The sequence below is a fragment of the Armigeres subalbatus genome, chromosome 3 (assembly GCF_024139115.2).
Source record: "Armigeres subalbatus isolate Guangzhou_Male chromosome 3, GZ_Asu_2, whole genome shotgun sequence".
Taxonomy (NCBI): Eukaryota; Metazoa; Arthropoda; class Insecta; order Diptera; family Culicidae; genus Armigeres; species Armigeres subalbatus.
In genome coordinates, this window is record NC_085141.1 from 22,475,952 (window position 1) to 22,499,626 (window position 23,675).

Consider the following 23,675-nt stretch of genomic DNA (forward strand, 5'->3'; position numbering starts at 1 on the left):
GTAGGAATCAAAGCATATCACTAGAATATTCGGATCAAAATGATTTTTAACGAAAATTACGGATTTTTTTTTCAGCTGATCGATTTTAATTCTAACACCCTGTAAACAAGCTCTGTGAACTGTCAAATAATTGAGGTTAAGTCAAGATCTTGCATTGGTCTATACTGGATAAAAGTTGATGGTGGAAGGTTTCGGAGATGTGTTTTGAATATAAGGTGGCCCTTTATAATGCAGCACTTTGTTGCCCGGTACACTGAAAGAAAAATCATTGATAGAATAAAAAAAACCATTGGTTAAAATAAAAAGTTGCGTTGGTTCTTTTTCGTAGAGAGTTGCGTATGTTTGAAATAAAAGTACAGCAACTTTTGCGTCAACGACGGTTCAAAAGTGGCATGCAACTCTGAAATTAAAAGTTTAAACTTTTCTAAACAAAACTATAGAACTGTCAAATCCAAATGGTTACAATGTGAAAGAAAGAGTGATTGTTTTAGCCAAATGACAACAGTACTCGATTGTATTAGTGAGAGGCAACCGGAGTCACTGAGTACATGGAGAGTGTTTATCATGACAAGTGCATACGGTGGGTAAGATTTTTATTGACTCTGTCGTGTTTAGTGACTGTTGCGATTACCTGAGAAGCAGCCAGCAGGACGCCGCAGTACTCTATATTTTCACGAGATGCGTAATATGTGGTTTCACATATAATCGCTACGGTTGCCGCGTGGTTGCTGTGCCAAATCCAATACTGTGGCCGCAGAGACGGAACTCCTCAAGCATTTTAAGCTGATTAGTTGAAGAATACTCTCGGTATTATCGTCGCTTTGAAGGCGAAATGGTAAGCAATTCAATTACTTTTATTTTCCGATTTTGTTTATAATTTATTAATTTACTTCATTTTCATGGAATATTTCAGAACGATGGACCGAAAGAAAGATAAACTTCCATTTCTATCAATTTCTTCATAACCTGCACTGGATGGTGCATCTTCCTCCATGGAGACGGAATGTGATAGGGCTACATAAACATTTGATTGCACTTGAATCTAGAAGAGCAAGAGCCGAAAAACAGGTCCTGAAACAAGACAGCAGCATCAATACGGTCAACCGCAGACTCGGAGATCCGGATGATGAACGATTCTTCGCGGAAACTACCGGCCATAAGGCCATCGGGACAATCCACGCAGAAAAAAGAGGAAGAATCGTGAAGAGGGGCTGATTTTCGGAAGTGACCATAATATGTTCGGCGTTGTGTACAAATGCCTAACAAGAAATTTGGCAATTCTTAGCTCTGAGAACATACAACCCGCAGCCGCAAATCGGAGACATGGTGGAATTATGGGCTTCATGAGGAAATTCATTGCGATGGCCAACATATTTTTGCTCTAACAAAAATCAATCCCATTATCTGTTTTCTCTTAATAAATGTATAATAACAAAAATTACCTTTATTTTTAATGAAAGAAATACCATATTGATATGGTTTATTAACAAATATAACTCATAAACCACAAACATAATTTCTATTTTGCGTCGTCAAATAAATGTCATTAATCTCACACATAAATTTTATTCTGCACAACAATATAGATTTTATTTGTTGGAAGCCTAATAACTTTTAATAAGCCCGAACATACGTTTTATTTGGAAATTCTAATTGCAAAAAATTATGTAGTTTCACACATAACGTATATGTGGAAATTTTCCTCGGTGTAGTATATTTCGGGTTGGAAACTTTCTCGACACCCTGGGCATAGTTCAAATATTTGAAGATTTGACAGTACACTATTTGTCATTTTTGCAAATATTTGTTATACGCAGTGTGGCGAACGAATATTTGATAAGATCAGTACACACAAAGCAAACTTATTTGTTGAATTTGGCAAATATTTTTGTCAATTACACTCAGAAATAAAATAAATCCGTGACGGATTTAAAACTTATCTTTCCAGTCATTATTCACTTTTATACCTTACAAAGTATAAACAGTATACTACAGTGAACGTTCGCTAATTGGGCTTTTTCTAGTTGGGGCGCTTTTTAGTTGAGGGTTCGCTAATTGGGGCGAAGCCCAATTAAAAAGCAACCAAACTTCAGAATGTGATGTCAAAAACGCGTTGACGTTTTGTTTCCGTGTTTGGCGGGATCGATGTTTTCTGGCGCGTAAAATTTTCTTTTGTTCAACGCAAAAAGTAAACAACATTGACGCTTGTCAAAACGCCCCAATTAGCGAACGGCATTCGCTAGTTGGGGTGAGGTCGTGCCCCAATTAACGAACGATCACTGTATCAAGAATTATAATTTATTCTAAGCCGGAATAACGTAAACATATTTTTGTTTGCATTCTGTCATTTGCCAAATTCCATTAAATCGCGTGTGCAACAACGTTCGTTTGAGTATTTTCCGGTGAACTTTGCAGGCAAAACTCGGCCAAAAATACCAGTCGTTCCATCGCAAGTGTTCCGCGAACTTCAATTACAAATCCAGAGTATTTACGGACCGCAATCTAACTAAAATGTCGTAAATTGGACTAGCGTCCAACCGGAGCCACACAACAAGGCAATTGGCAGTGGAAGTGGATATTGCCGAGAACGCCATCCAATTTTAACTGCTACAAACGGAGCGACTAGTGCACGCGGTTTTCATCCGTTCGGTGGCCTGTTTGGGCAATTTCCAGAACAGAACTGCAGCCCTTTCTCAAGGACGACTCCTGCCTTTAACCCGTAAAAAGTGTGTACACCTGATCCCGGAACTACTCACACAGCGTCGGTGGAAGAAGACGCTCTAACACCTTCCATAGATACAACGAGGGAACAGCTACCCCTGTTCCCAGCGGATTAATGGATAGGAAAAACTCGGCCTCTTATTTTGGTAAGACAGCGTCAGTTTTTGGAGGTTGTTTGTATTTAATTAATTATGTTTCCCAGATCGTCGAATTCAATACGAATGAAAACAAGATTAGCTACACTTTCTACATGGACATTGTAAACCATGGAGAATGGAGGAGGATTACTGAGCACCGGAGGACGAGCAACACTAATTCACTTCTATGTTCAGCGTGTCAACTATGTCCCGCTTCGTACCTTCAGGTGAACCCCTTAATATTGTTTCGGCCGGCTCAGCATCAGAAGCATCAACGACTATCACAAATGTGACGAAATGCTGAATTATTTATAAATGAAGAATAAAACATGTATTTATCTTATTTTGCTATTTCTTTTCAATATTATTAAAGGAAAACCCAGTGACAATAAACAAACATAACCTAGAAACTATGACCAAATACAAAATAAGCTAACCAATCATAGTGCTTACTTATACTATAACATTTTTTGAAATTTATAATATCCCGGTATTTTCGGATAGAATACGAATTTGGGGTCAACCAGGCGAATAGTCATTTAGAGTGACTTTTAAACTATTTAGAATAAATTTATTTCAGAGTGTAGACAAACAGTGTACTGAATGCTTAACAAAAATATCTTTTACGTAAACCGTTCGTATTATGGTTCGCCTATCGTTTTGAATTATTTATTTATTTATATATATATACTTTTCTCTCCGTGCTCTGGCACAGCAGGGCAATAGACCAATGCAAGATCTTGATCTAACCTCACTTATTTGACAGTTCACAGAGCTTGTTTACAAGGTGTTAGAAGAAAAATCGATGAGGAGAAAATTAAAATTCATATTTTTAGTTTAAAATTGCTGCGATCCGAATATTTCAATGATATTCTATGCATTCAGCATGAAATCAATCGCAAAGGACATCTACATGCGAAGAAAATGACGAAACAATTTTATCGCAAGCTGCGCCGGAGGCTAATGGGCCAAACACAATTGATACGTTTGCGTGCGTTTTGACAGTTTTCCCATGGAAAAACTGTCAAAACGCACGCAAACGTACCAATTGTGTTTGACCCATAAGTCCCGGTGAAAAAGCTCTGTGAACTGTCAACCTACACGCTTAGTTAAGATAATCTAAAAGTCGGTAAAAAATACCGATAATCGAACTAAAGTGCACATACCTAAAATGTAGGTAATCATCGATTACCTAAAGTTAGGTAATGGTGGTGAACAAGAATGATCGTTAAAAATCACCGATTTCTGGACGTTACTTTTTACCGAAAAATAGATTAATGTTGTTTGTTTTGGTTTTGTGGAAACGTTAAAAATTACCTATTATTAGGTTTTTATTCGGTGTTTTGTTTAAAGAAAAACAAATTTCAATCAATTATTCATGTTTTTATTTTCTTATCGGTGGAATATTTGCAGCACAACAAGAATTTCCCCTTACGGTAGCCTCATACCTTGACAAACTTTTCCGCTGGATTCCGGTTCCATATATGTATTTTAAAATGGGTCGTATTTTCGGGTTTACGCTCGAAACACCCCCTATAAAATAAATGGGAATAAAATCCGTGAGAAACATTCCAGAGAAGTGAGGCTTTCCGGAATTTTAGGATAATACATGTTCTACAACTATGGTCAAACAAGATTCATGCCCGCATCAAATGTATCATTTACAAAGGGCTCTTAAGTGGTCCCCCACGAACATGAATCTTTAACTCTGCTCAAGGATGACCTGCAAGCACTTGGAGAATTCGAATGATGTGTGAGTAAAACAATCTTTAGCGGTGTTCGAGCTCGGTGGGATAACCAAATGAAAAACGACTTGGCAGGCGTTCCGCGCAACCGAGGATGGAGGCACGTGGCCGTGAACCTAGTACTGTTGATTCAATTTTATCCTCGATTTTATCTGTAGGTGTAAAAATCAATATAAATAAAATAAACAAATTAGAAAAACGCAGACTTTAGCAGACCTTATTGGAGATGACTAGGTTAGAGTCCTGGTCCAGTCTGAAAGTTTTTCGGGTGGGACATTGTCATAACTATCCTGAGGATTGACTTTTTGTAATAACTGTGGGAATGCCAAATCAATACTGATTAGCCGCCCCAAAGTTTCAGGCGGAATATTACACATGGAAACCATTTTCAGGAATTCTGTAAATAAAAATAAGTTCCCGTATTATCCTCGGAAAATTGCCCCTAAACAATCAACTACTTACCATCAGCTTTGAATCGCAAAATATTGTCTCAATAATGCAAATAATACAACAGCAGGAAAAATGCAATGGCGATAGCTGGAGATTTTTGAGCAATCAGCAGCAGCAAACATATTTTTTTACAAACACAAGAAAAATCTAATTTTAGGTAAAAAATAACGTCCTTGCCTGAAAACGCCAAATACCTGAAAGTCGGTAAAAACTAACGTTAATTATCGTTAATTTTTACCGATATTTCAAGTAAACATCCAATACCTAATTTTAGGTAAAATAAAAACGTAATTTTAGGTAATACGTTATCATTATAGATAGTGGAATATATAGATGAGCAAAGATAAATCCTCTGTCTCCAAACGAACTGTCAAACGTGTCTCCAAACGAGCATAACGTCACGATTTCAATGGAAATGTTAAGGGCTGTGACGTCATATGCGCGTGTGCACGGTCAAAAAACCGACTCAGCCATGCTTTCGCTCATCTATAGATTCTACTATTCTCAATCCAGTTGAAACCCGAAATTGAATACTAGCGAAGTTGATTTTCTCACAATCCGTACGTTAAATCTAACTTCGGAAGAGGTGCGCTGAATAGCGCTTCGCGATATGAAAACAGCGCACCACTTCCGAAGTTAGGTTTAACGTACGGATTGTGAGAAAATACAACTTCGCTATACCCCAATTCCGGTTTTCAACTGATTAGCTCAATCCAGTTGAAAACCGGAATTGGGGATAGCGAAGTTGGATTTTCTCAGAATCCGTACGTTAAACCTAACTTCGGAAGTGGTGCGCTGTTTTATATCGCGATGCGCTATTCAGCGCACCACTTCCGAAGTTAGGTTTAACGTACGGATTGTGAGAAAAATCCAAGTTCGCTAGCACCCAATTTCGGGTTTCAACTGGATTGAGTATATCTATAGTCATCATGCACTGGTCTATACACAGAAAAAAATCCATGGTAACGGTTACTATTTTGTAGACTACGCCATGTTTTTAAAACAACCACAAATTTTCAGTTAAATTAACCACGCATTCGGACAAATTCACCACTGATTCAGTTCATGCAACAACATTCCACCAGGACCACAGTTGATTTTTACTGCGCGCATGGTAAAATCAAACGGGTTTGTTGTCTGCTGAAAATCGTCGGTGCGTATTCTTAAATTAACCCTCGGAATGGTAGTTTCGACCGCAACATTTTTTTTGCGTGTACACTCTGGAAAAAATAAATACCAAATAGGTTAAAAGTCATACTAACTGGCTATTTGCCTGGTTGACCCCGCCTTAGTTTAAGTTCGCACTATACATCGTTAGTATAACTTGGATTTATGGTGATTAATGTATAAGATGGATTTAATCAACATTAGTTTAACTTCATTTGGCTAGAATTTTAGCTGGATTCTGCATTGTTCAGATGTTTTGTTTTGTTCATAACATAATGGAAATACAAATACGATCGTAAATATAAGCTTTTATTTCGCGTTTACATTATGTATAAAGGCATATGGAAACTAAATCTTAACTAATAGTTACTAATCAGGCACAAAATACCTTTTGGATACTTATTTAAACTCGCTGGAAAGTACATGGATGGAAGACAGCATTATCTGCCGCGTTGCGGTTTCATAGAATATCCATAGAATATCAATCCTGCCGCGGCATTTCGTAGTCCAACTAGAAATCGTTTATCCGGTGATTGGTTCCTGGTTTTCGGAGGCGGCATTATCAGTGCTCCGGCATTGCCTACAAAGAAACATTTTGACCTTAGGTTCTTTGGAACGCAAAAGAAAGCGTGTTATATTTGTTCTGCACAACTTACCTTTCACGCAAGTAATGCATTTACCATCACCATGCATTTTTAAATTTTAAAATAAGTTTCACTTCTGAATTTAATGAGTGTTTATTTTAGAAGTTGTCAAACTGTCAACACCAAATATACTTCAGAAAATACTTCCTCGCAAATCTTCGAGAGTTTAATGTGTATGCTACGATAGTATACAATTTAAACTGAGCAATAAATAAATCTCATTAATACTAAAATAGTATAGATTTTATTCTATAAATGATTTTATTAATTTCTTAGTGTACTAATGATGTGCTTCGTTCAGTTACGTATTGCTAATCGGCCGATTGTCCGACGAAATCGGTCGATTCAGCTGTCAAATTTTCTCAGGGGCATGTCCGGGCACGTGTCAGATGGCCGCTGCAGTTGCATGAGATGTCAACAACACCAATGATTGTAGCTTGATAATTAAAAATATCCACAACAATAAAAGAGGGATTAATTTTAAATTCTGCTCAAGCTTTTCACGTGAAATAAAAGGAAAATTGTTGTTCTCCATGTAAGTAAAATCAAAATTGATCATGTAGATAAGTTTTGAATCAATTAAACTCATTAGTCATATTTAATTAATATTCCCGATTAAAGTTGAATATTGAAGAAAGCTGAATTTGGATGTTTTATGATGTTGAGCTTTTTTAGATTTGACGTACGTTGCTCGGCGTTGGTGTTGGTGTTGGCTACGCTAAACATGAGCTCTTAGCATAGGGCTGAAAAAAGGGAATTTGGCTGCCGTACACTGAGGAAAATGGACGAATGATTTTCAATCAAACGCCTTATGAAATTTGCCACAAGGAATCGGTATGAATTTCAATATGTTGCCTTATGAAAGATGATTTTCATTTGAAAAAAGTGAAGTGCGGCAGACTGGGTTCGAACCATGGACGTCGGGGTCGGAGGCCGGTATGTAGACCACACGCCCATCGAGCATTACTCGAGAAGGTAACTGCGTATAGAAGCACTGTTGGTGGAATAATCAGTCGAAGATTCATAAGGCGCTAGTTATGAATTTCGATAGTCCAGTTCGCTGAGCTATAGCTATAGCTGTCAAAAAAAAGCTTTGAAAAAAAATTTAACACCACGCACTCTCAAAATAATGTAGTTTTGAGGATTCAATTTAAAATAACTGTGACAATAGTCTCCTTAAATATATTGATATTTCTCCCTAATATATTTATATGCAAATCAACTACCAAAAAGTGTTTTACGTGGTGAAAACTTGTCTAATCATGAATTATTGGAACGATTAATTGAGATGCGGTTTACACTGAGTGAAAGCTGTTGAGTATTCCTTTTAGCTATGTAGCCCAACAAACAATTTAAGCTGAACAAGCTAGTTTTTAGCTGAAGAAGACTATTTTTGGGCGAATAAGCGCTCAATCGGCTTCCAATGTTTGTTGGGAGGTTTCTTTAAACCTTCGCTTGATGGGAAGCGTTATTACCAGTACAACGAAAAATAATTTTCCCATACTAATTTGCATGCAAACTTGAGCAGCTATGCTCTAAATCAGTTTAATCCAATTGAGATCAAATTTTGAGGACACTCAGAACATGGTAAAGAATCAGATGAGCACTGTGGAGCAAAATCAATTTTGACCACCTAATGCTCATCTCACAGAAATGAAATATTTGATCATATCATCCTTGAAAATGTGATAAAAATCGTCACGTTTTCAAAAATCTATTTCAAAGTCTTGTCGGAATTCCATCGTTTTTCTTGTCTTGTCTTGTCTTGTCTTAGCACATGCACAGCCAGTATTGAAAAGCATCCTGGAAATGTCGGTTGTATTCCCGAGCAATTCCATCGTTTTTCGAGCTCAAACAATCATTTTTAAACTCTTATGCATCTATATATCTATAAATCATAAATATATAAATCTCTACGAATTTTGTTAATTTACATTTAAATTCAAAAGTGTAACAAAACATAATAAAGTGATCAGGGTCACTTCCTTGCTGTTAAAAATACCAGTGAGTTTAACCTGAGACAGAGACCTGCAAAGACGGCTTTCTTTTTCTTGTTTTGACACTTGTTCTTCTTTTCATCGATTGATCATCAATTCTCAACTGTTTCTGGTATTTCAACTAAATCCGGTAAAATCTTCTGAGCACAATAAACGTGTTTGCAATTTACAGATTTATAACTTATTTTATAAAGTTTTTCCTATCGAAATAAAACATGTATTTATAACTGTTCAGTAATCTATTCCGGCTATTGTAGAATACTTTTCAAAGTGAAAAAGTACTCGTAAAATAAAATCATTCGGAATACTTGAGGATACATACTTTCACACAAAAGGTGCTGGTTGCATCTGACAATTCGTGACAGCGCTTGCTGGTTGCAGATGAAGTTACATTTTTCCTCTTTGCAAGTCCTCCCAGAGTTTAACCATTGCCTAGCGGTAATTTTTGCTAGCCAAATGTTGAATTCAATAAATTCGGCTCCGTAAGTGTGTGTGTATAACGATCGCTATATTTGGGTAGTTTAATTTTAACGTGTATCGAACTTTTTGGACGCGAGTTGGCCCACATTGGGATCGCCAGAATTTCGTGAGAGTGAATCATATTGTTAATATATTATGCATCTCGAGATAAAATAGAATACTCGGCTTCCTGCTGGTTGCTTCTCAGGTAATCGCAACGGTCACTAAACACAGTGTCTGAAAATCTCACCCACTGTATGCACTCTCCATGTCTCAGTGACTCCGTTGCCTCTCACTAATACAATCGAACACTGTTGTCATTTCGCGAAAAGCACGTGGTTTTGTTTTGAGCGGAAAATTCCCTATCTTTTAACACGGCGGCTATCTTGACGTTTACCTTCCAGTCGTGCCTGCGAGTGTTAGACCGCCGCAGCATTCTAGAAAAGATTAGCGCGACAATAGTATATTTGATAAAAGTGTTGCAGTCAAATGAGCAAACAGCAACATGGTGTGCGAAACAGAGAGCGAGTAGGTACAATGCTGAAGAATGTAAACTTCCACAGCAACCTCGTATAGCTCTCAACTGCTTCAGCGTGCGTCAATTTCGATATGGTGCACCGGCATGGTCCGCCGGATACAGTTTAACGAGCTATATCAAATTTATTATATATTCCACAAAATATGCCTACCACACTTCTGCTACAACATTTGATTTTCCGTTTGCATTCGATTAAACATATCGATTAAGTTTACAAAAAACATCAACATCCTATTTTTTTCATGACCAGGGAAAGGCGGGACTGATCCTACCCCAACATATGCGACATCTGGATTTGGTTCTAAACTGTAAACAACAGTGCTAATTCTCTACCACTTTTTGTTATGGCGAAGCAATTTTTTACACACTTATGTTTTCGATATTTAACAAATTACACTCAATCATGCAGCATTATAACGATGTGGTATGCAGGATACCTGCTTGATAATAGGGACTCGAAAAGAATTTTTTACAGTAACTAACGAATATAAAAATGTTCGCATTGATTGCTTAACACCGGTTCTAAGCTTCGATGCAGAGTACACGAGCTTTGTTCGCCAGTGACAGGCGTATGAGCCCTTGATGATGACATTTTGAAGTGTGTTAAGATCGTCATATTTTGGGTAGTTCGATTTACGTGTGTATCGATCCTTTTGGACGCGAGTTGGCGCCACATGTGGTGTCAAAAATTTCTACACGTAAAAAATCAACACGCTCAATTTAACTGTTCCATCTATTGAATGACTAACTTTAAAATCACTATTATTGAAAATGACATTCCTTTGATTTTGAAGTGGTGTCACCTTTCACAAGTGTGTTGAATGCAGACAATTCCATAACATCAACAGTGTTGATCAAAGTGCTACTCACTGGATGTTGAAATGATTAGCACTTCAATCAGCCCAATAATGCCTCCACTAGAATTGAAAGTGCTATGCTATTGAATTCACAGGTTCAATGCTATTGATTTAAGAGTGGAGCAGTATTGGTTTCTAAAATAGATGACAGTTCTTTCATCTGTTCTGCTTATTTCTAGAGGTATTTCGAAGTGTGAGATTGAGTCATGGTAAGACGAAGGACTATCAAGCAAAGGTATGTTATTCAAATCTGAGCTGAGGTAATTCTATTTTTATTTTGTTGTTTTATAATCGAAACATTGTGCGTCAAATGGAAGTGGTGGTCTTTAGATACGACGAGCTCAGCTATTGATATTGATTTGATTCCAAAGTATTGCATTTCAAGTGCAGAACAGTTCGCATGGACGTGTATATTTTTACCGTGTAAGAGTGAATCATATTGTTAATACAGTATTTGGTAATAGCAAACAGATTTTCGTATCTGCATCGAGCACTGTACCGGCGCGTCGCGACGATCAAATAAATCTTCATTGCCACTAGATCTTCGCATCACCACCTTCCGACAGATTCATCAGGCAGAGCTTTTCAAAAGCGAAACACGCACTGAACGAGACGACTTTTGATGATAATTTTCAAAGCCACATATACGTCTCAGGCAAGCACACAATTTTCACTACAGGAAGCTGACTATCTTCAAGCAAAAGAATAATCGTTGCTATTGCTTTTCTATCACTCGTTTTCCATTCCGGCTCGAGCCGCGACTGCAGCATTTTCAGCAATAACGTTCCCGGCACAACTTTCGACTCGAATTTTCCAAGTAGCCCAATTCGTTCCATTGAGCTTTGAATTGAAAATTTCGCATCAGCCATATTCGAAAGAAAAAAGAAAAATGGCTGCCTCGGGTCCTTCGATCGTTCCTATCCACACTTCGCAAGCGGCGAAACCACACACAAAATGGCGTCACTGGTAGAAACTTTTTCACCAGATGCGATCCGATCCACTGGGCCTGTAACCTGACGGAAGCTATGGCAGAGTCAGGACATCGAAAAAAAAAAAAGCGTGGATTCGGATCAATTGTGGAAAGAAAAGAGTACACGCGAGAAATCACTTTAGAACTATTTATTAATTTAAACAAAAAGAGTTACACGGACGCGGTAGCGCTCCCTGAATGAAGCATCTGTTCGTTGTTGTCTCTCTCGCACCTCGTTTGGCTCAATGTATGTTAGTCAAGCAGGTATGGTTAATGTAATCGTTGTACCGTTCCACAAATGTTGATTTCGATAATGTTCAAAAGATTCCAGGAATCTCCAGAGATTTCGAGGGAACCCTCAAGCATGCCGAAGAGTTCTGAAGGCAATCTATCAGGATTCCAACAGAAGTGTTCCAGGATTCCAAATCCTCCCGGAATTTAATGGGAATCCTCAAGGATTCCGATGGAATGTTCCAGAGATTCCGACGGGAATGTTCCAGGTATTCAATGAGTATCTTTTAGATATCTTCCAGGCATACCGACGAATATTCCAGGAATTTGAACGGAATGTTCAGGAGTTCCAACAGGAATTTCCAGAGATTTTGTCTAACTTCTCCAGGAGTTCCAATGTGAATTTCCAGGGATTTCATAGGCAATGTTCCAGGGATGCGGGAGTATCGTCGGTACCGCCAGAAGCTTGACGTACGGATTAGTGCAATCAACGTTAGCGACAACATCAACGATCTATGGAAGTCGATCCATGGAGTGTGAGCACAACAACACGAAGTGGTAGGCACTGACCAGAGGCGACCCAGGATGGGTTAGTTCGATGTGGAGTGTCAGAGAGTGACAGACGAGAAGAACGTTACCAGAAGCCTGTTATTGGTGTCGCGTACTCGATCGAATAGAGATCGGTACAAGAAGAAGAGCAGCCGAAAACGAACCCACCGCAGGAAGAAAAAGAATATGAAGAACAAGTGATTAGCGAGGCACAGGAAAAATGGAGCAGAACGATATGGGAGGTTTTATGAGTCTGTCAATGGCGTGCGGAGAAAGACAGCGCCATCTCCCGTCATGTAACGACCAACATGGGAATTAGATGACGGATAAAACCAAAGTGGCTGCCAGGTGGAAGCAACACTTCGATACTTTGTTGAATAGTGGAAGTGACGGTGCATCGGTGAACAGAAATATTACCTACGATGGACAAGCTGTGGAGTCGCCTACACTAGATGAGGTTAAAAATGCTGTTAAAAGCTGAAAACCATGAACTGCGAGGAAGGACCAGCTCGGCTTCCCAAACATGGCAGTGAGCAGCTTTATGAAGTTCTGCACCATATTATGTAGAAAATATGGGAAGACGAGGAAATGCTGGCTGGTTGGACGGCCTCATTTGCCCTCTCTTTAGAAATGGCACAGACTGGAGTGCACCAGTTATCGAGGCATAACCCTCCTTTATTCGGCGTACAAAATTATGTCCCGTAATCTATTCAACAGATTGATACGCTTGTTGTCCTTCGTCGGCGAATACCAAGCAGTTTTTCGTGAGGCCGATCAACGACGGATCAAATGTTCACCCTGAGACAAATCCTAGATAAATTCGGGTACAACTTGCAGACACATCATCTGTTTGTTGATTTCAAGGCGACGTACGATTCAGTGAAACGGAATTGATTATGCTAGAACATGGTTTTCCGGCGAAACTGATACGCCTGATTCGTATAACGTTGGATGAATCGAAATCAAGTGTAAGGGTTGCGGATGAAATGACATCAATTGTTACCTTAGATGGATTAAAGCAGGGTGACGCCGTGCCGTGGAAGAGGCAATGACGAACATTGCACTTTGTTTACTGAGCGGATCGATAACTAAGATCGATATCCCATCATTTCATCAGTATCTTTGCTCAAAAGATCGTGATGGGATGTTTTAATCCTGACTGCGGACAATATTCGGCGGTACATAAGAGCACGGTATCTGGCGGCGTCGCATACGAATTGTACCAGGTGTATAAAGGGCTGGATATTATAAGCTTATACAACACGGCAGACTAAGGTGGGCTGATCACGTTGTTCTATGCCGGAAGAACGTCAAGCGAAGATAATATTTCTGAGAGAATCCGGAAGAGGCCACAGGCTTCGTGGAAGGCCGCGCACGATAGCTTTTGCAGTTGAAGAGAAGCTGAGGGCGCTCAATGTTCAGGGCGACTGGAGTGATTGGCCCAGGATCGAGTTTAGTGGAGAGGATACTCCATTCGGCGTAGGTTCATCGAAGAGCTGTAGCCTATCAAGTATCAAGTAAGTTCCAGGGATGCAGAAGTAAATCGTCGAATGATTCCGAAGCAATCTGTCGAGAGATCCCGAAGCAAATCGTCGAGGAACTCCGAATTAATCCCCCAGAGTTCCGTAAAAAATCCTCTAGAAATGTTGAAGCAAATCGTTGACGGATTCCAAAGCAAATTTTTGAGGGACTCCGAAGCAAATCATCGAAGGATTTTGAAGCAAATCGTCGTCAATCGTCGAGGGAGTCCTAACTAAATCTACGACGAATTCCGAAGCAAACCGTCGATGAAGAGATATTCTAAAGAAAATTCTCCATGGATTATGAAGGGTAACCTCCACAGATTCCCAAGGTTACCTCGCAACGACACCAAAAGAAATCCAGAGAGAATTCTTCTGGATTCCGGTTGGAATACTTCAATGATTCTGAAAGGAATTCTTCAGAGATTCCAATGATAATTCTTCTCGGATTCAGATGAGAATCCTTCTAAAAAGGTGGTGGGAATTATGGAGATTATCATGCTAGGCAAGCGAAAGTCTGCTGATAAACTGTCACGCTAGTCCGTGATGGTTGACTACATGTTTTTGACTGCTGGCGAACTGCCACGATTGCTTTGATTGATGTTTATATCAAGCTTACTTTAATGCTTTCAAATCAATTAATTAAATATTGTTAAGAAAATTATTTTGAGCTTTTTAGTGGGATGTCTTCACTTGTCATAAGACGAGTTTGTACAATCCCATTTATTTCAACCACTTACGAGGTGGAATTAAATGGGATTGTACAAACTCGTCTTATGACACATAAATATTGCCTTTTCATAATTAACACCAAGTGCAAAATCACTACCACACCGGAATCTTCCTCAGAAATGAGATACAAGCTCATTTGTTTCCCATTCTATTTATTATGATAGGGTGAATATGGGAGATAACTCTTTCGCCTTTAAACGTTTTTAGTAATTCATTATGCTATATGTTGAAAATTGATACCACTGCTAACTTACTTACTATTTTTTTTCAAGGGATAGCTAAGCCCGTCCTAGCCATGTTTAAAGGCAACTATTATACAAAGTAAATGCACCTCGGATGTTAAGCCGTTAGATCATAGTTTTTAACCTCTAGTTTAAGGACCTGTGTCGATTAAAATATTTCATCGGTGAAATTTTGACTTTTTTACTATTTAAGGTAATATTTTTAACCTAAAACCTTTCCTGATTTTTTAAACTTTTTGGAACAAGTTAAAAAAAATCCAACCACTAATTTTTTTCCTGATGCTTTAAGAATTGTTTTCATATAAAAACATTTTGGATGGAAGCCCAAGTAACAATTTCCATGCTTCTTGGATTTATCTAATTCTTATTGCGGACTTATGAAAGCAAACACGAAGCTGATTGCTCAGTTTTATTGGCGCTCTTATTGCTATCAATAAACCACCCATAAATCTGCTGAAAAATGCTTCAAACGTCAAATGCCTATTGACCATATGAACAGATCTATAGTGATTAAGATCTATAGTGATGAAGAGCGTAATAAATCCAATTTTCAACGCTCGAATAAAGCTACAATTTTTGGTCATAATGTGGTCAAATGAATTACCCCATAAGAATGTTTGTATCGAAGAGTTTATGACGGTGTTTTGTAAAGCTCCACTCCTGCGAAAACTCTTCCTCCTCCAAATCTTGAAGTATGCAACGCTTTGTGATGCTTCACCACCGTGTTAATAGCTCTCCTGTGTTGTGTCAACCCATGGGCTGTTGTTCTTCAGCCGCCAATCTCCTCCTGGATTTCCTGGAGATCCGGAGCCGGTAAAATTGTGTCCTGCGCGTTCCCCAGGTCCATCACCATACCGCCATCTTCGTCTGCCACATCGCCATTCTTGAGTGCTGCCGCCACCTTTGGATCACCTCACGCTCGTTTAAGAAGGTTCCCGTTTTGTCCCACATATCGGGCTGTGGCACGTGGCCCTTACGTGAACGTTCAACTTCTCATAGAACTTTCGTGCGTTATTAGCGCGGTACAGTTCCTCCATCTCTTTACGGTCTCGATCTTCCTGCGGGCGCTTTTCCTCCGGAAAATCGAGTTTTGTCTGTTCCGCGCCCGTTTGTATCGTGCCTCGTTCGCCCTCGTGCGGTGTTGCAGCAATCTCGCCCATGCTGCATTCTTCTCCTCAACTAACTGCTCACATTCGCCGTCACCAGTCGTTTCTCTGATCCGGAACCACCGTCCTAGTGCAGCGGTGCAGTGCAGTGCTTCAAATGGCGGATCGAATCTCCCCAGCCATCTTCAAGAGATGCTGCGCTAGCTGCTCTTCCGTTGGGAGTGCCACTTCCAGCTGGTGCGCGTAGTCTTGGCTAGTCTCCGTCTTGAGCCGCCCATGTTAAGCCGCGGCGGACGACTCCGCGTGTTGATCACCGTCGAGAGTTTTGAGCGCAGACATACTGCGACGAGGTAGTGGTCGGATTCAATATTCGCACTGCGTAAGTGCGTACGTTCTGATGTCGGAGAAAATTTACCGTCGATTAGAACGTGGTCGATTGTTTTCTTACTTAGGTGATTTCCAGTGGCTTGTGGATATTCTTACGCGGGAAGAAAGTGCTTCGGACTACCATTCCGCGGAGGCTGCAAAGTTTATGCATCGTTGGCCGTTGTCGTTCGATACGGTATGCGACTATCCGGTCCGATGACCGGTCTATACATTTCCTCCTTCCTACCTGAGCGTTCATGTCACCGATGACGTTTTGACGTCCGCAGTGGGCATCCATCGTATGTCTGCTCCAGCTGCGCATAGAACGCTTCTTTCTCGTCGTCAGATCTCCTTCGTGTGGGCGATGCACGTTGATGATGCTATAGTTGAAGAAACGGCCTTTTATCCTTAGCTTGCACATCCTTGCGTTGATTGGCTGCTGCGTTGATTGGCGTTTTTTTATCAGATAGTTAGAAGTCACAACAATGTTCTGCATATTTTCATCACTAGATTAAATATTTATCATTTTTCCCTTCATTATTTCGATAACATTAAGGGTCTGTCTCATTTGGAGAATTAAACTGAAATTAAACTTAAAAGTGACACTTCAATAATTATTAGTCCCTGCTGGAAAAGATCTTTTGACGAGATAAGAATCATTTTGCATCGATGTCTTATTGGAATTGGGTAGCACCAGCCATTCTTATGAGAGTTATTTGCTAATTTTCAAGCAGTCACTTTTAAGTTTAATTCTCAAATAGAACAGACCTAAGACTGACATTTGACTGTCTCATTTGGATAATTAAACTTAAAAGTGACAGTTCGAAAATTAGCAAATAACCCAGTCATAAGAATGGCTGTTGCTACCCAACAATTCAATAAGACATCGATGCAAAATGATTCGATATCTGTCAAAATTAATCTTGCTCTGCGAGCAGGGTTTTGATATATTGAAATGTCACTTTTAGATTTAATTTCAGTTTAATTCTCCAAATGAGACAGACCTTTAATAATTTTCTCTTTCAAGCGCATACAAATCCTATCCTTCCTATGCGCTTGAAAGAGAAAGACGATTAAACGTCAGCGAGCTCTATAAGCGAAAGCAAGTTTTGTTTTCGATATGAGGATGTTTTGAACAATCTGTATGCAAATATGTAGTTGTCTAAAGCTTTGGTCCGATTCGTGAATTAAAATCGAATTAAACTTAAAAGTGACAGTTTGATATTTTTCAAATAACCCTGCTCGCAAGACAAGATTACTGACAAATATTGAATCATTTTTGATAGATGTTTTGTTGGTCTTGGTGGTAGCACCAGCCATTCTTATGAGCGGGGGATTTCATAATTTCCGAACTGTCACTTTTGAGTTTAATTTTATTTTAATTCGCGAATCGGACCAAAGCCCTAGTGGAAAATATGTGAACTAATATTTTTCTTCGCATGAAATTTTAGTTTTTTCTTTCTCTTTAGTCTATCGGAATACGGTATAAAGAAGAAATTTTGAAGAAAGAGAATTTATAAATCTTTTATAAAAATTTTCAATTTTTATGAACCTTGGAATTCGGCTAGGATGCAGGAGGGTGAAACGCCTGTCATCCAGATTACAAGGCCTCTACCAACATCGTTTTGGTACTTCTGTTTTGGTACCCAGTTTCTGGGTAGTATACCGAATTCAGCGCTCATTTTGGGTGATTGGTTCGTACGCAGTTAGTTAATTAAATACTACAATAAGAGATCGGCGAAGAGCCATCTTGTTTCCAAGAACCGTCAAAAGCGGTTCGAATTCACTGTTTACTTTTTGCATCCAAGAAGCAAGCAAAAGTTCAAGTGATGCCGTATTATTTTCACTATTTCATGCATTTTTACGTTGCCATTCCGACAGTTTTCACTCCGCCGGTCTCTGGTTATAGGGTGGCTAGTGCTTATCGGCAATTAACTTCGACTGGCGAAAACTTGCAATTGGTTGAGGTACATCGAGCCTTTTGTGTTTGTATGGCTTCTTTATGCCAAAAAATAACTCGTCGATACTTCCGAAGTTTTGTTATCGTGAATTAAAGAAGCAAAAGCATAGGACGCCATATTGAACACTCAGCCAAGAAAACTAGTGATAGTCTTACGAATATCTTATGTTTTTTTGCTATAAGATTTAGTCATAAACTTCTGATCGTCTTATGAACTGTTTGTTATTGACCGAGAATGATTTTCTAATGATTGTCTTATGAAAATATTAAGTTTTTTGGCTATAAATAAATATATAAGGGAATCTTATGAACATCAAAACTTATTGCATATAAAAAACATAACATTCTCAACCCGATTCTTATATATTATTATTATGTTCTTCCACAAAATCAAGAGAAGGAAATACAAAAAAATCGCCACAATCATTGTACAACATAATATTTTATTTTCCACCTTCATTACAGCACTTAAATAATATTTACTTCTCACTCTGCATTCACATCAGTAATACCGTAGTAACTTCGAGACACTCTGCATTCATATCAGTAATATCGGAATCATCTAGGTGGCTAGTTGGTCAACTCGAGATTTGTTCAATCGTATGGTATCTTGCACTAACAAGGCTCTGTAAATATAAACATTATTTATTTAACAACTTTATTTAATATGAGGAACAATTACCCACATTTTATATCCTTCCCGGTTGATGGTTGCCTCTGCGATGAAAACTGCGTCCACTATACATTCCGCCATATTAGCTTACCATTTCATAAGATTTATCTTATGAGTTTTTCACATCAAGAGTTGCGATGAAAATCATAAGACACCTCTTATGTTTATTTTTCTATAGATAACTCCTATGAACTTCATAAGATACAAAAATGAATTCCATAAGAGGTCAATAATTATCATAAGAGCCTTAATAAAAATGAAATTCTATTTTTTTTTCATGCTGCATAAGATGAGGCTTATGATAGTCCTAAGATAGTTTAGTTGAGTGAATGAATGGTGGGTAGCTGTATTGCCTTCTCTTCAGTCCCCTGCGGCAGGATGAGAAGAGCTGTTCTACTTTTTTTTCAGTGTTTTTGCGTTATTTCTCCGTGTAAGTAGTACTAGAATTATTTTAGGCATCTTGGTGTGTAATCTGTCGGCCGCTACTGTTAATGCTGCTGTCACAAATAATCAACAATAAACAACTGGCTGTCAGAATCCGCAGAGATCAGAAGCATTTGGAGTCCAAGACCGATTTTTCGAGAGTGCCCCAAATGGACGTGGACGAAGCTGTGCAAACGATTTGCGACTCTACGGTAAGTATGCGGTTGAATTCAAGTCATGACCGATGGATGCCGGTGACGCCGCCTCATAAAAGCAATTCTTTCAAGGGGTAGTTTGGGGCCTGTCGGTTTGTTTTGATTTCAAACTCGAGAATGGTTAATGAGGTGTCGGTTGCTTCAGGCTTCGCTCACGGAAGGATGTCGATTACCTTGCGAATGACCGGCACTAATGATTGGCCGCTGGCGGAGATCATTAGTATCAAGGAGCGACGGACAAATCGGTGTGGTACTATGTGCACTATGTAGATTGTAAGTATCAAGGCGGACATAAGAAAATTGTTCGGTGTTTGAACTTTTTTTGTAATAGTCAACAAACGGTTGGAGAATGGGACCGGAAGAATACTTAGATACGCGAAAGTTCAGTTCCCTAGGAAAGAGGGTTTAACAACTGGTCAGAATACCGGAGTAACAACGCCACGGATACCAGTCGGAAGCGATCTCGTCCCAGTCCTGTATTGCCACCGGATATCCTGAATGGGGTGCCGTTCTGCAGCAGCCCTACAGAAAAAATAAATCGAAAGCGAAAGCCACCTCTACAGAAATGAAGACTCGCAGGACGTTCCGTCGACGCCAACGCCGCGGCAGTCGGAAGTATGGTGATGCACCACGACGATGTTGTGACTCGCATGAAAATGTCCAGCTGATGAGTCGGTCGGCATCAGATCAAACCGTGGTACTTCGCCATCCCCAAGAAATGTGCTCCATGTCCTGCATCTACATCTGCGAGTTCTGTCAAAGTACCGGAAAAGCCGGAAATGTCTGGAGCGGCACATAAAAAGTGCAATCTTCGACATCCACCGGGCAACGAAATTTATCGAAAACACGATAAGTTTCTTTGAAATTGACGGTCGGAAGAATAAAAGTTACGCTCAGAATCTGTGCCTGCTGGCAAAGCTGTTCTTGGACCACAAGACTCTGTACTATGACACGGATCCGTTTCTATTTACGTGATGACCGAGTTCGACTCGCGGGATTCCATTTGGTGGGTATTTTTCAGAAAGGAAAGCACCGAGGATTACAACGTGGCGTGTATTCTGACGATGCCGCCGTACCAACGGAAAGGTTACGGCAAATTGTTGATCGAGTTTATGAGTTGCGAATCTCTTGAGTGTAGTGACGTTTATCTAAATCCGATTTTATCTCTTTGGGTTATGAGCTATCGAAATTCGAAGGAAGACTGGCTCCCGGAGAAACCGCTGTGGTTTGGGTCTGTTGTCCTATCAAATACTGGCTCAGACAATACTAGAAATTTTAATTCTGGCGAAACCGATTGGAGACAACGAGAAGCCACAGATTACTATCAAGTGAGTACCCACATCTCTAACAAAACGAAATATGCTCTTTAGATGAAAAAGTAAACTGCAAAACAAATCTGAGTAGTTCTTTGAAAAGAAGTTTGGATTTTTTTTGCTAGGCGGTTATTAAATATTCAGCACTGATAAGTATTGAAGCGTTGTTTAAAGAAAAAGAACTAGACAAACTTTTGGATAAAGTACGATAGAGGATGGAAGTGTGTTTGGATTTCATACAAATTAATCATCTCTATAGCTAAAATGCATCAACATCCAAATCAATTATTAAAATCATGAAATCAAAAGTAACATTTATGTTATCTTATATATAAATTTTGTGTCCTTACAGTGAAATCTGAGCTAACCAGCATAAAAAGGAGGACGTTATCTCGACGCTGCAGATTCTGAATCTGATCAACTACTACAGGGGCAGTACATCTTTGCATCAACAAGAGACAATCGACCAGCACAAAAGGCCATGGAGAAGCGCAAGATCCGAATCGACGAAGTGTCTCCACTGGACCCCAAAGACTGGTCCAAGCGATCAAGTGGTGAATCGTTTTGGCGTGGTTTTGTGTAATTTTATCTCTAGAAAAAATGTTCCCACCTTCGCCATCTCCTCTTTGGCAGAACAAACTTGGCGCAAAGTAGAACTGAAACATTTGTTTCTTCTTCAAGCTACACTTTTGACCGTGTCATAAGTCGAGTGTGAGTGAGCGTTTTATGCATATGCTGGCGAAAATCCGCATTATGAAGTCCATGCCAATCGTGAGAAACGTTCATCACCCCTACCCAACTACCTAATTAAGGTTCCAAATTTAAGATTGTAAAGGCTCTAGATAATAAATTAATTAACTAAAATCGACGATTTAATGTTGCTTTATTTAAGGAAACGACTTTTCTCATGCTGATATTTATGGATGTAGAATATTTTAGGGTTTTCGACTTTCAGACTTTTCTAAAGAGAGTAAACAGGTCATTCAAAAATGACGTCACAGATTTTATGGGGAGGGTATGAGATTTTAACAGTACATATCTTGATTTAAAAAAGCATGACAGAGACAGGGTCTGGCAATTTCAAAAAGTCATATTTGAATCAAATACAGTACAATAACCGCTAGCTGAACTAAATCATCAGCTCAACGAATGTTTCATGCAACTGTAATGCTTATTCTTAGAATGAAGTGTTCACAAGAAATGAGAAACTCGTTACCTCATAAGTTAGTGAAGATGTTGAATAACATCCATAAATGTGGGAATGTTCGGAACTTGAATGATCCGATCAGACTCCATCATTCTTACCAGGTTTATTCCACTCGATCGTCAACTTAAAACGCTATCAAAATCAAACCGCATCTCATCCACTGTCTAGAAATGAACGTGTCTGCGAAATTGGTCGCCGGGGGTGTGGTAATCGAGGTTGACCTGGAAATCCTGCGTGGCATTTGCGGGGTAATGGGGGCTGTGGAGGCCTCCAGTTGGGCGGGAGGTCTCAGGCGCCCTGGCGGCATCGAGGTGGTGTTGGTGGTGGAGGCTGGCTGTTGCCACGGCGGAGGAGAATCATCCTCGTGGAGCCGAATTCCCATCGGAGCACTCGGTGGAAGTGGGGTTGCCCGATTGGTGGGGCAACGGTGGAGAGAGATAGCTCCTGGCGTAAACGACGGAGCGGAAGGTGCTTGCGTGGTGGTGGCACGGCTGATGGGGTCGGCGTGGCGGTGGAGCCATTAATGGCGGAGCATCATTGGATGCGATGGCATCATCGGCATAATCGGAGGAGGAACCGCGCATCCGCAAACAACTGATGGGGCCGATCAGCATGCGAAAGTGGATTCTGCCGCCAATAGACGTTCGGCTGCCGATCCATGCCTCTCACCCTTAGAATCCTTTTAAATGCAGACACCGAAATAGGACGATTACACAAATACTGGCGTTCATGGCATCCATCGCCGCGTCCGAAGCTTCAAAACTTATTATAAACGCAAATCCTTTAGAATTGCCCGTTTCCGGATCTCTCATAATTTTCGGCGTTTGAGAATTACGCCGAGAGCGAAAAAAATATCATAAAGCAGTTTTCATCTACCTCAGGATCCAAATTGCCGATGAAGATATTAGCTCCACATCCAGATTCTTTTGATGAGCAGAGGCCTTATTCACTCGGATTGGTTTGCCGTACAGCTTAATCATGTTCATAATCTTGATGGCGTAGTCCATCTTCTTCCAAAAATTCCACAAAGCCGTAACCCTGATGCATCTGCGTTACACGATCTTTGGGCATGTGAACGTTTACTACTGGTCCCCCTGGACAAACATCTCCCACAGCAGCGTTTCCGAAACCTTATCATCAATCCACCGACGATTGTGGCATCTGTAACAAACATCAACAGAGGTTAGAGCTTTATCCACCGAAAATTTTGATTACTGAATGGACCGGCATGTTTTAATATTTTATCTGTGAACTGAGTGCGTTACCATCGGCTACATAAATAGTAATTACACGATGCATAAAATTGCAATAAAAACCCGAAAGTCTATTAAAACTCACCTTGATTCCGCTCAGCAATCGGACCGGCAGCCATGATTTACGTTTGATGACTGATAGAATAAACAAAACGTATTTTTTGGTCATTATGTCATCATCATCAAACTGTCAGACAGTC

General features: G+C 39.7%; 2 pseudogenes; one reads left to right on the forward strand and one right to left on the reverse strand.

The window, feature by feature from the left end:
* The first annotated feature begins 19,657 nt into the window (after window positions 1–19,657).
* On the forward strand, window positions 19,658–21,598 carry LOC134221509 (histone acetyltransferase Tip60-like; annotated as a pseudogene).
* A 748-nt stretch (window positions 21,599–22,346) lies between these two features.
* LOC134221511 (splicing factor 3B subunit 4-like) lies at window positions 22,347–23,594 on the reverse strand (annotated as a pseudogene).
* Between the last annotated feature and the right edge of the window lie 81 nt (window positions 23,595–23,675).